The 13,652-nt window shown below is 44.0% G+C and overlaps 1 pseudogene; it reads left to right on the top strand.

Annotated features, from left to right (window-relative positions):
- Positions 1-11,584, top strand: part of LOC145405352 (uncharacterized) — a 50,598-nt pseudogene extending 39,014 nt beyond the window's left edge.
- Positions 11,585-13,652: the final 2,068 nt, after the last annotated feature.

Genomic DNA, 13,652 nt, shown 5'->3' with positions numbered 1-13,652 from the left:
CATCAGCCATTTGAGTGTTCACTGCAGGACTGGCCTATCCCAGCCGAAGTGGGGATGATACAGCCTATGTATCTCTACCAAGTGGCTTAGGCTGTCTGTTAGAGATTGTATGTAGGGTGAGAAGTGCTTGTAAGTGTGATTGTATTGTTGAAGTGTCTTTGGATGTGTGTGTAGTCTGTGAACCAAGTGTAATCTGCCCGTGCAAGCTGACATATATACAAATGTATATATATATATATATATATTTATATATATATATATAGAGATAGATATATACAGTAACCCCTCCAATATCCGGATCAATAGAGCCATCGGAGTAGGTTCGGATATTGGTTTTCCGTCCTGGATATTGGGCCCCAGCTTATGGACTTGTACTCTATGGACCCTAACTCAGAGAAAGCACCTATACAACTCCCTCCGGACATGTACATAGCACCTATTTAACACCCAAATCACACCAATAAGGCACATAAATGACTGAAATAAATGCAAAAGAAACATAAAATGTGGGTTTAGAAGTAGGTTCATACATTAATAAACATTCTGGCACTTATGGACCCTAACCTAGCCTAACTCTGAAAAACACATTCCTACTGCACATGCATGAGGTAAGTATAGTATGGAAAAAAGAAATTACAGTATGACACATTCCTGGTAAGTATAGTATGGAAAAAAAGTACAATATGAAACATTCTGGTAAGTATAGTATGGGAAAATAGTACAATATGAAACATTCTGGCTACTTACAAGCAAGTCCCTGGCCACCTCGGTGAATAACCGCCTCCTCTCAGACTCTGACAGTAAGAACGATTTCCTGAAGCACTTGCACTACACTCTTCCTGAAGTCTTGCACTGAACTTAGTCAATAACACACAGAAGTCCGTTCTCCTCACAGTGTTCACTTTAGTCCAAATAATGTTCCATTAAATTTAAGTGTTGCACATTAACTTTTCCCAAGTTTTTTTTAATTTTCCAAAGCCAGAACAAAGAAGGAGTTAGTTACGTTAAATTTCTTTTCTACTGAGTCTTTTCTCTCATTTCGAAAACCTTAACACAACACACCGTTTTTTTCACTGCACAACACTCAAAATTCCCGTGTGGTCTAGTGGAGAAGTTCTTGCTGTTTATTCGCTGTCAGAGTCCGAGAGTATCACTGGCAGGCGACCAAGGTGCATCGGTGGGTCGTGGTGACATGAGCGTACCCTGACTACAGAAGACTCTGAAGACAGCCGCAAACTCACGTCGAGCGGTGACTCCACTGTAGCTGATGTGCTGGGCTGTGGCTCGGAGCATGAGGGCCTGTCTTGGGGAGGCAACGGGTGGAGCCAGGGCTAAGCACAGCGGGGGTCACGGGCCTGAAAAAACTGTCAATCGTTGACTGACGCAAGGACCGACGATTCTGGCGATTGATGATGCGCTGCCGGAAAGCACGCACTTCCTCCACGAGTCCCAAGGGCCCCATCTCCCTGTCGCAGTCCGGGTGTTCCAGGTAGTCTAGGACGAACTCTAGATGTTCCCGGAGTGCGCTCAGCTTGGGGATGGCTGGAGTAGTGTCCTGGCTGAGAGGAGTCCGCATCATCATCGCCTTCGTCGCTGAATCTTCAAGTTCGGGACTGACACCAGCAACCGAAGACGCGATCTCGACATCAGACAACGTCTGATACCCAGGATCGCCCTCGTCGTCGTCCAACCACTCACGAACATCGTCCACATCAACATCGTCGCCGTGCGTGCGTGAGCCGTGCATGGAAGTCATCCACGTCAAACCCTAGGAAATCGTACTCCACATCTGTTCCGAGAAGCAGATGAGACCAACCATTTTCAAGAGTTTTCACAGGGCACTAGCCCAGTTGTACAGCGCAGACGATGTTGTAGCGGCGAAGGTTTTCCAAAGTCCGCTTGCCTCGAGTGTCACGTCCTTCCCTGCGCTCGTCCTCGTCCTCGAGAACAACCATCACCTCGTCCAGGAACTTCCGACGGTACAGGCGCTTTGTTGCCACGATCACTCCTTGGTCCATGGGTTGAATGAGAGCAGTCGTATTAGGTGGCAGAAACATGCACCTAATACGGCCATTCTCAGCAACCAAGTCCTTGTCGCACGGGTGGGCTGGTGCATTGTCGAGGAGAAGGAGAGCCTTTACCTGGTCGCGAGGAATTCCCAGTGTCTTCGTCTGGTACTGGATGACCTCCTTGACGAAGTGACGGTGAAACCAGTCTTTGAAAATCACAGCTGTGAACCATGCTTTCAAAGAATGGTACCAGACAACAGGAAGGACATCCATCACCCCACGAAGGCACCGAGGCTGCTTTGCACGGCCAACAATAACGGGCTTAAGCCGGTGCATGCCGTTAGCATTGGCACAACACAAAGCAGATATCCGTTCCTTAGAAAGCTTGCAGCCAGGTACATGCTTCTCCGTCTCATCGGCTAGAGCGTTCGTTGGCACCGAGCGATAGAATAGGCCAGTTTCGTCAGCGTTTAGACTTGACCGAGTGAGGCCCTCCCTGTCGATCAAGCCTTTCACCTTGTGCCAAAACTCGTCCACTCCATCCTCGTTAGCGTCCAATGCTTCGCCATGTGCTTTATGGTTCGTAAGGCCATGTCGCAACTTGAACGCGAAGAGCCAACCCTCGGATGCCTTGAAGTCTAGGGCGTCGTGAAGCCTTGCAAACTTCTCAGCAGCAGCCTTCAGCTCCGTTCCACGTACCATCACACCAGCTGCACGTTGCTGTCGATACCAAATCAACGTGGAGCGGTCGATTTCTGCATACTTGGGGGTAAACATAACCTTCCTCTCCACGTTGCGTTTGCTTCTCGACGAGAAGTCGCCGTGTACTGCATGAGCTTGTCTCGGGAACACTTGATATCGAACAAAGTCGACCGGGCCAGGTTGATCTCGCGGAGAATGCGTGAAGAAGACCAACCCGCATCAACTTTCTCCAATATCTCCCGTTTCTTCTCCAGAGTCAACACCACTCTCTTCCTTTTCTCAGGTGGCGGGGCCATCATCACACACACTAAGAGTAGGGCAGAGAGCAGCAGGAGGCCTTGCAGCAAGTACGGCACCACCACAAAAGCGAGCACGTGGGCAGCCATGGCGAACAGCGTAGGTCCAGTCGCGGTTAGAGACAGGCGGGAAGTGGGGAGGATGCAGCAGCGCTCTATCGGACATCGGAGGAATGACGAACCAAAACAATGCTCTCATGCGGCGCGCGCGGCAAGTTCAAATTACGGACGGCAAAAAATCGATTTTTTTTTTTAATTTTTTTGGATTTTCGGACCATTTTGGGAATGTTTGATCCCAGGACGATAAGGTTCGGTTAGTGGGGATGTTCGGTTATTGGGCGTCCGGATATTAGAGTGATTACTGTATATATATTTATAGAGATAGATAGATAGGTAGATCGACACACACACATATATATATATAGATACATGCAGAAACTTCACTTCATCATGAAGATATGTATGCAATATAACCACAGAAGAAATGAACGGAGCAACAGTGAATACTTTCGTATATTACATCTTCAGACAGAATGAGACTGAAAAATAAAGGATAGAGGTCTTTTATGCACACCTGCTGCAGGGAGTGGCACACAGAACAAAGGACGACCTGAATTCAAACTGGTCGATACACAGAACAACAGGTACCTGACTTTTCACCTGTGGCTTAACTTATGCAAACCTGCAGCAGGGAGTGCCATACAACAAAGGGTGACCTGAATTTAAAAATGAGCAATGCACAGAACAGTAGATACCTGATTTATTTCCCTAGGAATGTACCTGACAAAAGGGGGTAAATACTGTGGCTTAACTTACGACCTTGTGGCTAAATGTTAGGTGTGTCCCACACAGGTATGACTGCACTACCAGGAGACAAGGAACAATAAGTTGTTAGTGTGGGGATACTGCTGTAAAATTAATTCACATAACAATTTATCACATTTAAAATGACCATAGCTCATGTTTACACTCATTTCATATGTGCCAGAAAATAGGCAAGATTCTATTACATTTCATTCATTAAAGCTTTTTGATCATGCTAGAATCTTAGAACCTGCCCAGTCAAGATGGTGATCACTGGATGCTTGGTGCTGAAATAAACCACTACTCTGTTAGGCTGTCCTTACACTGTATTTATGTTGTGAAATTCTAGTTTCCAAATCTTTTCTAGATTGTCCTGTGTAAAAGTTGTTACAGCTTTTCCACGGGATTTTGTAAACAGTGCTTGAATTACTGAGTGGACTGTTCTTGATGAGGGTTTTTTTTTATGGTGTTCTCATACAGTATTTGAATACTACTCGTACATTGTTTCATCAGTATGTGAACATCAAGAAAATTTTCATGGAAGGGGAGGACAAGAGTTCTTTGACTGTTCTGGCTATAACGGACTGGCTGGGGTCCTAGCCATTCCGAAAGAAGCAAAAGTCCGATAAAAGTGACATCTGGACATCCCCCTGCTAACCCGGACTTTTTCCGATTTACATATCGAAGCAGTTTTCTCCATAAGATACAGAAGAAAAGCCAGAGATGTGTTCCAGGCCCAAACCCAAACTCCTATATACCTTACTTAGTCAACAGATACTGACACAGAAACATCATAGGTAATGTCATTATCCTCACAAGCAATACTATTCCTAAAAAATTAGACAGCAAACATCACATGCAGGTAGGTAAGGCGGTGGGAGGACAACTGACAGGCTACAGCCAGGCAGGCGGCAGTGAGCTATCTGGGGGCGGGGGAGGGCGGAGGGACGGGAGGGAGACAAGCAGGGGAGGGGGGGAGGGAACGGGGAGGGTTACAAGCAGGGGTGGGGGAGGACAGGGGGATGGGAGGGAGACAAGCAGGGATTGGGGAGGTTGAGGAGATGGGGAGGGTTATATAAGGGTGGGGGAGGATGAGGTGGGAGACAAGTGAGGGTGAGGGAGGGTGGAGGGAAGGGAAAGGCAGGGGGATGGGGAGAGAGATGAGCAGGAGTAGGAGAGGGTGGGGGGACAGAGAGGGAGACAAGATAGCCAAGCTGCCTGTCTACCCCCCCCCACTTCACCCCATCTTACTTGCTCACTTACTCACTCTCTCTCTCTCTCTCTCTCTCTCTCTCTCTCTCTCTCTCACACACACACACACACACACACACACACACACACACACACACACACACACACACACCTCTTCTCCCTTTGTCCCCAACCCCCCATGCCTCCTCCATCCCCATCCTCTGCCATGCTCGGTGATTTTTTTTTTGTCTGGCGATTTACTCGAAAACAATTGGTCATATCAAAATGCCAAAAAAAACACAAGAAAGCTCCTGAAATTCTGCCTCTAGACATATGCTTTGCTGTTACATGGTGTGGGCAGAATTTTGAACTTGAATGTTCGGAAGTTATTTGAAGCAATTTTTACTCTTGAATAAGTATTATTGTCACTGCATTTCTGTACTTTTACATCAGTTTTTTGTGTTTTTATTAGAGTATCTTACAGCATAAACACCACTGAAGATTTTGGTATACAATTTATACCAATATAACCATCTTCCAGGGGCAAATTTGGCTGTGGAATTTTTTTCTTTGTGCCTGGGCAGAAGCCCCATAACTGGCATGAAGGAGGGATGAGGGGAGTATAGAGGAAATGGAGGGAGAATCGAGAGAGCTGTGTACACCACCACATCTGCATTCAGACACACTCGTTTCTAACCTTGGGAGAGGGAAAGCAGTTAGAAAATACTTAGTTACAACTTAATTTTAAACACTTTTCTAATACTGTAGTGCACATTTTATACATCTTATTACAGTATTTACAATCTTACAAACTACTGATGTTCACTTTCTCTGTATATTTCACTTATCACTCGTCACCCTTGGTCTTTTCCAGATATATGAGAATTTAGTCTGGTCAGCTCCTTGACCCTGGTAAAAGCAAATTCTGGTACTGTACATTGCAGTTTCTGTTATATTAAGGGTTTACTGTATATGTATATGAAATGCTTCCCAAAAGTTGCCAAAACTTTGACTAAAGAAGGAAAAAAGTCAAGACCATAATAACCACCGTCCCATTCTGAAACTAAACGGAGAGGTGTTAGTGTGAGAGAATGGGAGTATAGATAGGGTATATGCACGGGAGTAGGTGAGAATAAGAGGACAGAAGAAAGAGTGTGTATTGTTGTGAAAAGAATATAAGAGAGTAGACCAGGCTTGAGTCTCTAAATGTCTAATATTAAGATTTGGATGGTTAGGAGGAAACTTAAGCTGAATGATGGTAAAACTGACATCATCATCATCAGACGAAACAGAAGGAGTGATGACACTGATAATTTTTTTTATGCAAAGAAGAAGGAATGAAGGGCCAGGAGCCTGCAAGCCATTCCTTCCAAGAAAAAAAACAAAACCAGTATGAAAGAGAGCCAAATTCAAGATCCGTTCATTTCGAGATGCCTGGACACACTGAGTTTGAAAGACTGGAGATCATAGGAAGTAGGAAATACAGACAAAGGGAGACAGTTCCAGAGTTGACCTGTTGCATAAATGAAGGACTAGGAGTAATGGTTAACCCTTGCATTAGAGAGTTGGGCAGAAAAGGGATGAGAGTTTGTTGCTAGACAGGTGCTATGCACTCATCGTAGGGGTGGAGGGATGCTAGCAGACAGTTCACAGGAGCAATGACCATTGAAGTGGCGATAGCAAAGAGATAAAGAGGCAACCGTGCGGCAAAGAGACAGAGGTTGAAGGGAGCCAGTAAGAGGAGGAGAGTTGTTTTTGTTTTTGTTTTCATTTTTGAAGGCTCCCACATGCTTGCATGCATCGGCCTTGGTCACCTAATGGCGGCTCTCCATGCTCCACGATCTATTGCAGCCTTCCTGTTCATTTCCTTAACCCTGAGGTCACACTTAATGACCTTGTCCCACGTCTTTCTTGGTCTACCCCTCACAACCCCACCCCCAACATTAACACTTCTCACCTTCTGCACCCAATTATCATCCCCCATCCTCTCCACATGCCCAAACCACCTCAATCTACCACTCCTCATCACAACCCCAATACACTCCAGTCCCCACCTACCTCTCAACTCTTCCCTCATAAACCCCGCCCCCAGGCCTTGCACGCAGGGATGCACTGCACATCCACCTAATCATTGTCATTTCTGTACGTCTGAGCCTACAAATATCCTCCTCCTTTACTGCCCAGGTCTCACCACCGTACTGCATTACACTCCTAACTCATGCTGCATACAAAGACCCCTTAGCATGTAGGGAGAGTCCTTTCAATGTCAGGAGAGGCAACAGCTCCCTGAACTTCTTCCAACCACTTCTCACCCTAGCCACAGAGCTAGCTCCAGCCCCACCTCCAGCACACAACATGTCTCCCAAATAACAAATCTCTTCCACACACTCAAGAAACTCACCAGCAAGTTCAATCCTTTCACGCCTGACAATCTCCACCTGCTCTCCCCGACACGCCGTACACATAAAATCAGCATTATCTCACAATCTACCTTTGATACCACTACATCTCTTGTGCACCCATTTATCACAAACACTGCACAAGATGGAATTACTTCCCACGCCCTTGTCACTCAGTGTAGATTCACCCACAGGCAGAAGTAAGAGGAAAGAATGAAGGAAAGAAAGACAGAAGAGGGAGTGTAAAGTCACCTGTAGATAGAAGGACGAGGAAAGAATGAAGGAAGGAAAGACAGAAGAGGATGGAAGGAAAGAAGGATGGAGGAGAGGAAAGGGCAAACACCTGAGAGCAGCACTACATCGAGTGACCAGATGGCGACCGTCCCCACCTACGTTAACTAATAAAGTTAGAGAAAAAATAAAGATACTACTGGAAAGCCCATAAAATTTTCTATAAATTCTGTCATTGGAATGTTTGTATAATGATACGTTTGGTGTACAGAGCTTGCCAAACATCAGGAAATTGGTAAGTTAGGAAACTTAGATTTTCATTGAAAAAAAAAAAAAAAAAAAAAAAAAAAAGTCACTGATATTCTTCTAATGCAAATATCATAAAACATATCAGAGAATCTGTAAAACAACTCTTTTATGATTAGTCTGCCACATAGCAAGCCAAATTTATTGCATTATAGTTACCTCTCAAATAACGCGAGGGTTAGGTTCCTGGGGAGGTCGCGTTAGTTAAAAACGCGTTTTTTAAAAACAATTTTCCCATAAGAAACAATGCTAATATTGGGGGTTACGTTCCTGGACTCAGGGAAAGTCTACCCATTTGGGGAGTTATGCTGTTCTAAACTTAAAAGCAACAATATTAATTTCAAGGAAAATCCACATAAAAACAAAAATAGTATATTTGGGGAGAAATAAACAACATTTGAGCCCTTGTTGGGACGAAGCATTGTTTACTTCTCCATTCTGTTTTCGTTTTTTAAGTGGATTTTCTTTCAATTCTGCTTCATTCACGGCATTGTGAAAGTTCCTCAACATTATTAATGCATTAGTAGGTCATAAAAACAATACAGTAAAAGCAACATTTTCATTACAGTAAGTAGGTCACAAACAATAACACCACACAGCCTCACTTCATCTATGCATCATTTGTCGTCTGCTGCTGTCCCTCCTGACCCCACTCCCCCACCTCCCACCTCTCCACACCCTGAATTTGTTGTCCTTCTCGCTTTGCTGTCCCTCCTCACTCTGCTGTCTTTCCTCTTCCTCTTCCTCTGACTCCCGTGCTGCTGGTGATGAAGATAACTCCCTTAAGTTTTCTGTCTTCTTCATAAAGAACTGCTTTATCTTGGTCTGAGTGGTTTCCTTCTATCTGTTCTGCAGCATCAAGTTGTAACAGTTTAGACCTGCCATCACATTCCGGGCCAAATTTTGTCCGGAAATGAGCCAAATTGCTCAGAATGGGGCCAAACTTCATTTTCGATTATCATAGCTCGAATAAAACCAGTTTAAGCAACAGCCAAATAAAAAATTGTATTTATGCATAAACTGCCACACATGGTCTATCAGCTCGGGATTGTCCATGGCGCATGTGGCTAATTTGAAACCATCACGTATGTGTAAAGTCGCGTTAAATCGAGAAACCCTTGTTAGTTAAACATATCTACTTAAATATTTGCTTGTGTTAAAACGAAAATGCGTTTTTTAAACTTGCGTTAGTTGAGAGGTTACTGTACTTTAGGAGCCTGTTAATTTTTTATAGATAATGTAGAGTTTTTTTTTTAAAAAAATCTCTAAATAAGAATCTAATGAACTGAATTTGATGAAACTTATGCATAATCATTCATATAGGTCAATAATTTGTGTAAATTGCATCCTCCTAGCAGTAATAGTTTAGGAGCAACATGTTGAAAAACACTATGTCCTTAATTACTGTGTTGTGCTTCATTACATCAGTAGGATGGAAGAGATTATAGAATTGAACTCTTAATAGTCATTCAATTCACAGGTGGGAATGTGATGTGCTTGGATCTTTGGGGACATCAGGGAGGAGCATCCTTGCAGGCACTGCATTTCAGCTTTGCAGTGGGTGCTTTCATTGTACCTCTTGTCATCCAGCCATTTTTTGTGGGACTGCATCCAGCAGAACTCCACAACAGCAGTACATCAAGATTCTCTCCCCTTTCACCACACAGCTGAGTAGGTTGGTGCGGGATTTAGGGTCTCAGATCTCCTCTTCTGAGGCCCCACCCAATATGAGCACTTTTTCTGTAGACGCAGTGTCTGATGAAGCCCTCCAGCATCTCACATTACCAAATAGTATTGTATCCAAAGAGAAGAGTGCACAATCTAAAAACAAGCTTACTTTAACATTGCCAGATGTTGACCTGACATATATAACACATTATCCAGAAACAACAGTCCTTGTGACAACTGCAGTTTCATCAACTACAAGACCAGCAAAGAAAAAGCCGGAGTATACTAATGGTAATAAACTAGATTCTGATGTACCGGTACCCCAGAAATGGAAGAAAACTTCAAATACCAAAGCTAAATATCCACCCGAATCTGAAAATGAAACTGAACATTCACAGGATGTTCCCACAACTTCTTCCCAACCTCCAAACACTCAGCCCCCTTCTACAACAACAGAATCTGAGGTGACTGAGACAGAGCCCATTATCCTTCAGGCTACTACTCAGCAGACTATGAATTATAACTCAGGGAGTTCTATAAGTGAAGGAGCAGTCATAACAGAAATAGAAAATTATTCCACTCAGAGGTTGCCAATATTAGTACATAGTACTTCTGCTACCAGAACTACTTCAACCACACCCAGATTTCCCACAACGATAGCTTCATCATCTGTTGTAACTAGCAGCACTGTTTCTACACATACTATTTCATCCAGTACTCTCCCAACAACAGCAACCACATCCACAACAACAGTAAGATCCCCTTTCACTACTTTTACTATAGCTCCCAAGAAACCCATCACCCCAATACCTGAACTGGTAAAAGAACAAACAGATGATGTAGTTTACTTAGGTAATGGGGACAGAGCACAAACTCTGCTGGACCCCAACATAATGAATGATAGTGAAAGGCAGGTGCATGAGGGAGATTTTATTCCAGAACCTGAAGTGCAACATGTGAAAGAAGCTTTTGATGTAACCCATGAAGAAGCAGATGTGGTCAGTACTGCTTCATCTGTCCACCATTCATCAAAGCCAGGCACTTACAGCAACAGGAGTGATGAAAGTAGTAATTACTTGGACGATATGGCCCAGCGGTTCAAAGATTATGATCTGACCAAAGTCCACTTGGCTTACATATGCATTGGTATATTTATCATTCTCAATGCTTTAATATCTGTTGTAATTCTTTGTCATAATCCTAGAGAAACCAGGTCTAAGCAAGATGATGGAAGTATGAGTAAGATACGAAGGAACAGAATAATTGTGTTTACTGTCATATTTTTAGTGTTTATGTTTATGGCAGAAGCATTACTAGGCTCTGTCCATCACCTCCTGCTTCTGCAACTGACTATGGACTAGATATAATTCAGGAAAGAAAAATTGATGGTCAGGCATTATTCTGGGGACTTGTGTGTCTTGTAAGATTCTTGTGTACTGTTGTTTCTGGCTGCCTGAGAGTTAAACCAGGCAAGTTGCTTATTGCAGCTGTCTTATTTTCTTTTATTGGATCTGTATTTTTAGCCATAGGGTCTTTTGGGAAGGAAGACTTCATTTGGGGTGGAGTAGTGTTTCTAGCCTTGGGGCTAGCTCCAATCCTGCCCACTAGTTTGCTGTGGATGGCTCAGTACATGCGTATCACTCACCGTATGTGTGCTCTCATGATAGTCCTGGCATCATTCGGCAACTCCTTGGCGCACTCTTTATTGACTCAAGTAGCAAGCAGTTCACATATGTATGCTTACATCCTGGTGACTGTGAGCTTTGTTTCACTTTTCTTCTTATTGATGTCAATATGTGTGATATATTCTTCCCAACGCAGTAAGAGCCTAGGTGTCCCTGTGGGCTACCACCTAGCCCGGCAGCATGAGGAGGAGGACAGTATTGAACTAACACCCTCAGGCAGTGCAGTTTTTACTCCACATGACACTAGGCTCAGTGAAAATGGTGAGGCTGGACAGTCCTTACTACTAGATTAGTTGTGTAGTTTATAAAGTTCTGTATTAACCTTTGCACACTTAACTTAAGCTTTTGCTACAGAGTCAGTGTTAGAGAAAGAGTAGAGCATAATGAATCTAGTCATTATTTTCATAAGTTTTTTGCAATAGGATGTTATTGTGGTAGTAGGTGGATAGGACTGGGTAGCCAGACACTGACAACACCAGCATCAACCAAACATGACTAATACTAGTAAAGAGCCAAAGTGACATAACATAAGCATCACAATCATGTACTGGTTCTAAACAAACATAGCAGATTATGCCACTTGACCCATTACAGTGAATCGAAAGGGGTTAATCAGTTTAAAATTGGTTCATGGATTTGTTACAGGATGTAATAAAAAATCAGAAGATTTAAAATTAGTTTCTTTCGGTTCCAAGCGGATGAAAAGGAAACAAAATGTGCGAAAAACTAATAAGTAGTATCCACAAATCTCCTGCCTCACCATCACCAGTATGTAGCTTTTCGTTTGTTTGTTTGTTCGTTCATTCATTTTTGAAGGCTGCAACATGCTTGCATGTGTTGGCCGTGGTCACCTAATGGCAGCTTTCCGTGCTGCTCAGTCTGTGTCAGCTTCCCCGTTCAGTCCCTTATCCCTGAGGTCACACTCAATGACCTCATCCCAGGTCTCTTTCGGTTTGCTTCTCACAACCCTGCCCCTAGCATTAACACTTCTCACTTTCTGCACCCAATTATCATCCTCTATCCTCTCCACATGCCCAAACCATCTCAATCTACCACTCCTCATCACAACACAGATACAGTCCAGTCCCATCCTACCCCTCAACTCATCCATCATAAACCTACCTCCTCCAGGCCTCACACTTAGGGATGCACTGCACATCCACCTAATCATTGTCATTTCTGTATGTTTGAGCCTCTGAATATCCTCTTTCTTTACCTCCCAAGTCTCACTGCCATACAGCATTACACTCCTAGCACATGTTGTATACAAAGATCCCTTAGCACGGAAGGAGATCCCTCTCAGCGTCAAGAGATGCAACAGCTCCCTGAACTTCTTCCAACCACTCCTCACTCTAGCCACAGAGCTAGCTCCAGCCCTGCCTCCAGCACATAACATGCCTTGCAAATAACAAAACTCTTCCACACCCTGAAGAGACTCACCAGCAAGTTCAATCCTTTCACACCTGACAATCTCTGCCTGCTGTCCTCTACACACCCCACACATGAAATCAGCATCATCTCGTAGTCTGCCTTTAATACCTCTCCATCTATTATGCACCCACTTATCACAGACACTGCACAAGATGGAATTCCCACGCCCTTGTGGCAAATCGTACATGGCCACTCCCCCTCATCTTTGACTGTACTGCCACTAGCCCTAGATACCACCGTTTTTATCTGCATTTACTCTTAAGCCCTTGCACCCCATACCATCTCTCCACTTCCTAAATCTTTCCTCTGCCTCCCTTTCATTGTCCGCAGTCAGTACCAAATCGTCATCATACAGCATCTCCCATGGAAGTTCATTTCCGAAGTCACGTGAGAGGGCTTCAAGTACCTTGATAAACAACAAGGGGCTCAAAACTGACCCCTGTTGCACACCAACATTCACTTAAAACTCATCACTCAAATCTTCATTCACTCTTACGTGGGTGCGAGCACCCACATACATGGCCATAACCATCCTAACCCGCCACTCCTCGATAACAAGCTTTCTCCTTATCCACTTCACCACCTCTCTAGGGACTATGTCAAAGGCCTTCTCCAAATCAACAAAAACAAAGTACAGTTCCCTTTTCTCTCCTATATATATATTTCCTGAAGCTATAAAACAGTGAATATGGCATCGGTCCCTTTGCCTGGCATAAACCCAAACTGTACCTCAGCATTACAGTATTCACTCTTTCTCTAATCATACCTTCTAGAACTCTCTTCATTACCTTCATTATCTGGTCTAAAAGCTTTATCTATCTATCTATTGCCAGACGCCTCAATCCCGTTTGGGGTAGCCACAAACAAATCGCCTCCAAGTCGCCCTGTCCCCCTCCATTTCACTCCCCTGCTCTAACTCACACCCCCCTC

The sequence above is a fragment of the Coenobita brevimanus genome, chromosome 66 (assembly GCF_032717465.1).
Source record: "Coenobita brevimanus isolate Jiangsu-jjx chromosome 66, ASM3271746v2, whole genome shotgun sequence".
Classification (NCBI taxonomy): domain Eukaryota; kingdom Metazoa; phylum Arthropoda; class Malacostraca; order Decapoda; family Coenobitidae; genus Coenobita; species Coenobita brevimanus.
The sequence above is the reverse complement of the archived record's forward strand: the minus strand, read 5'-3'. Positions and strand labels throughout refer to the sequence as shown.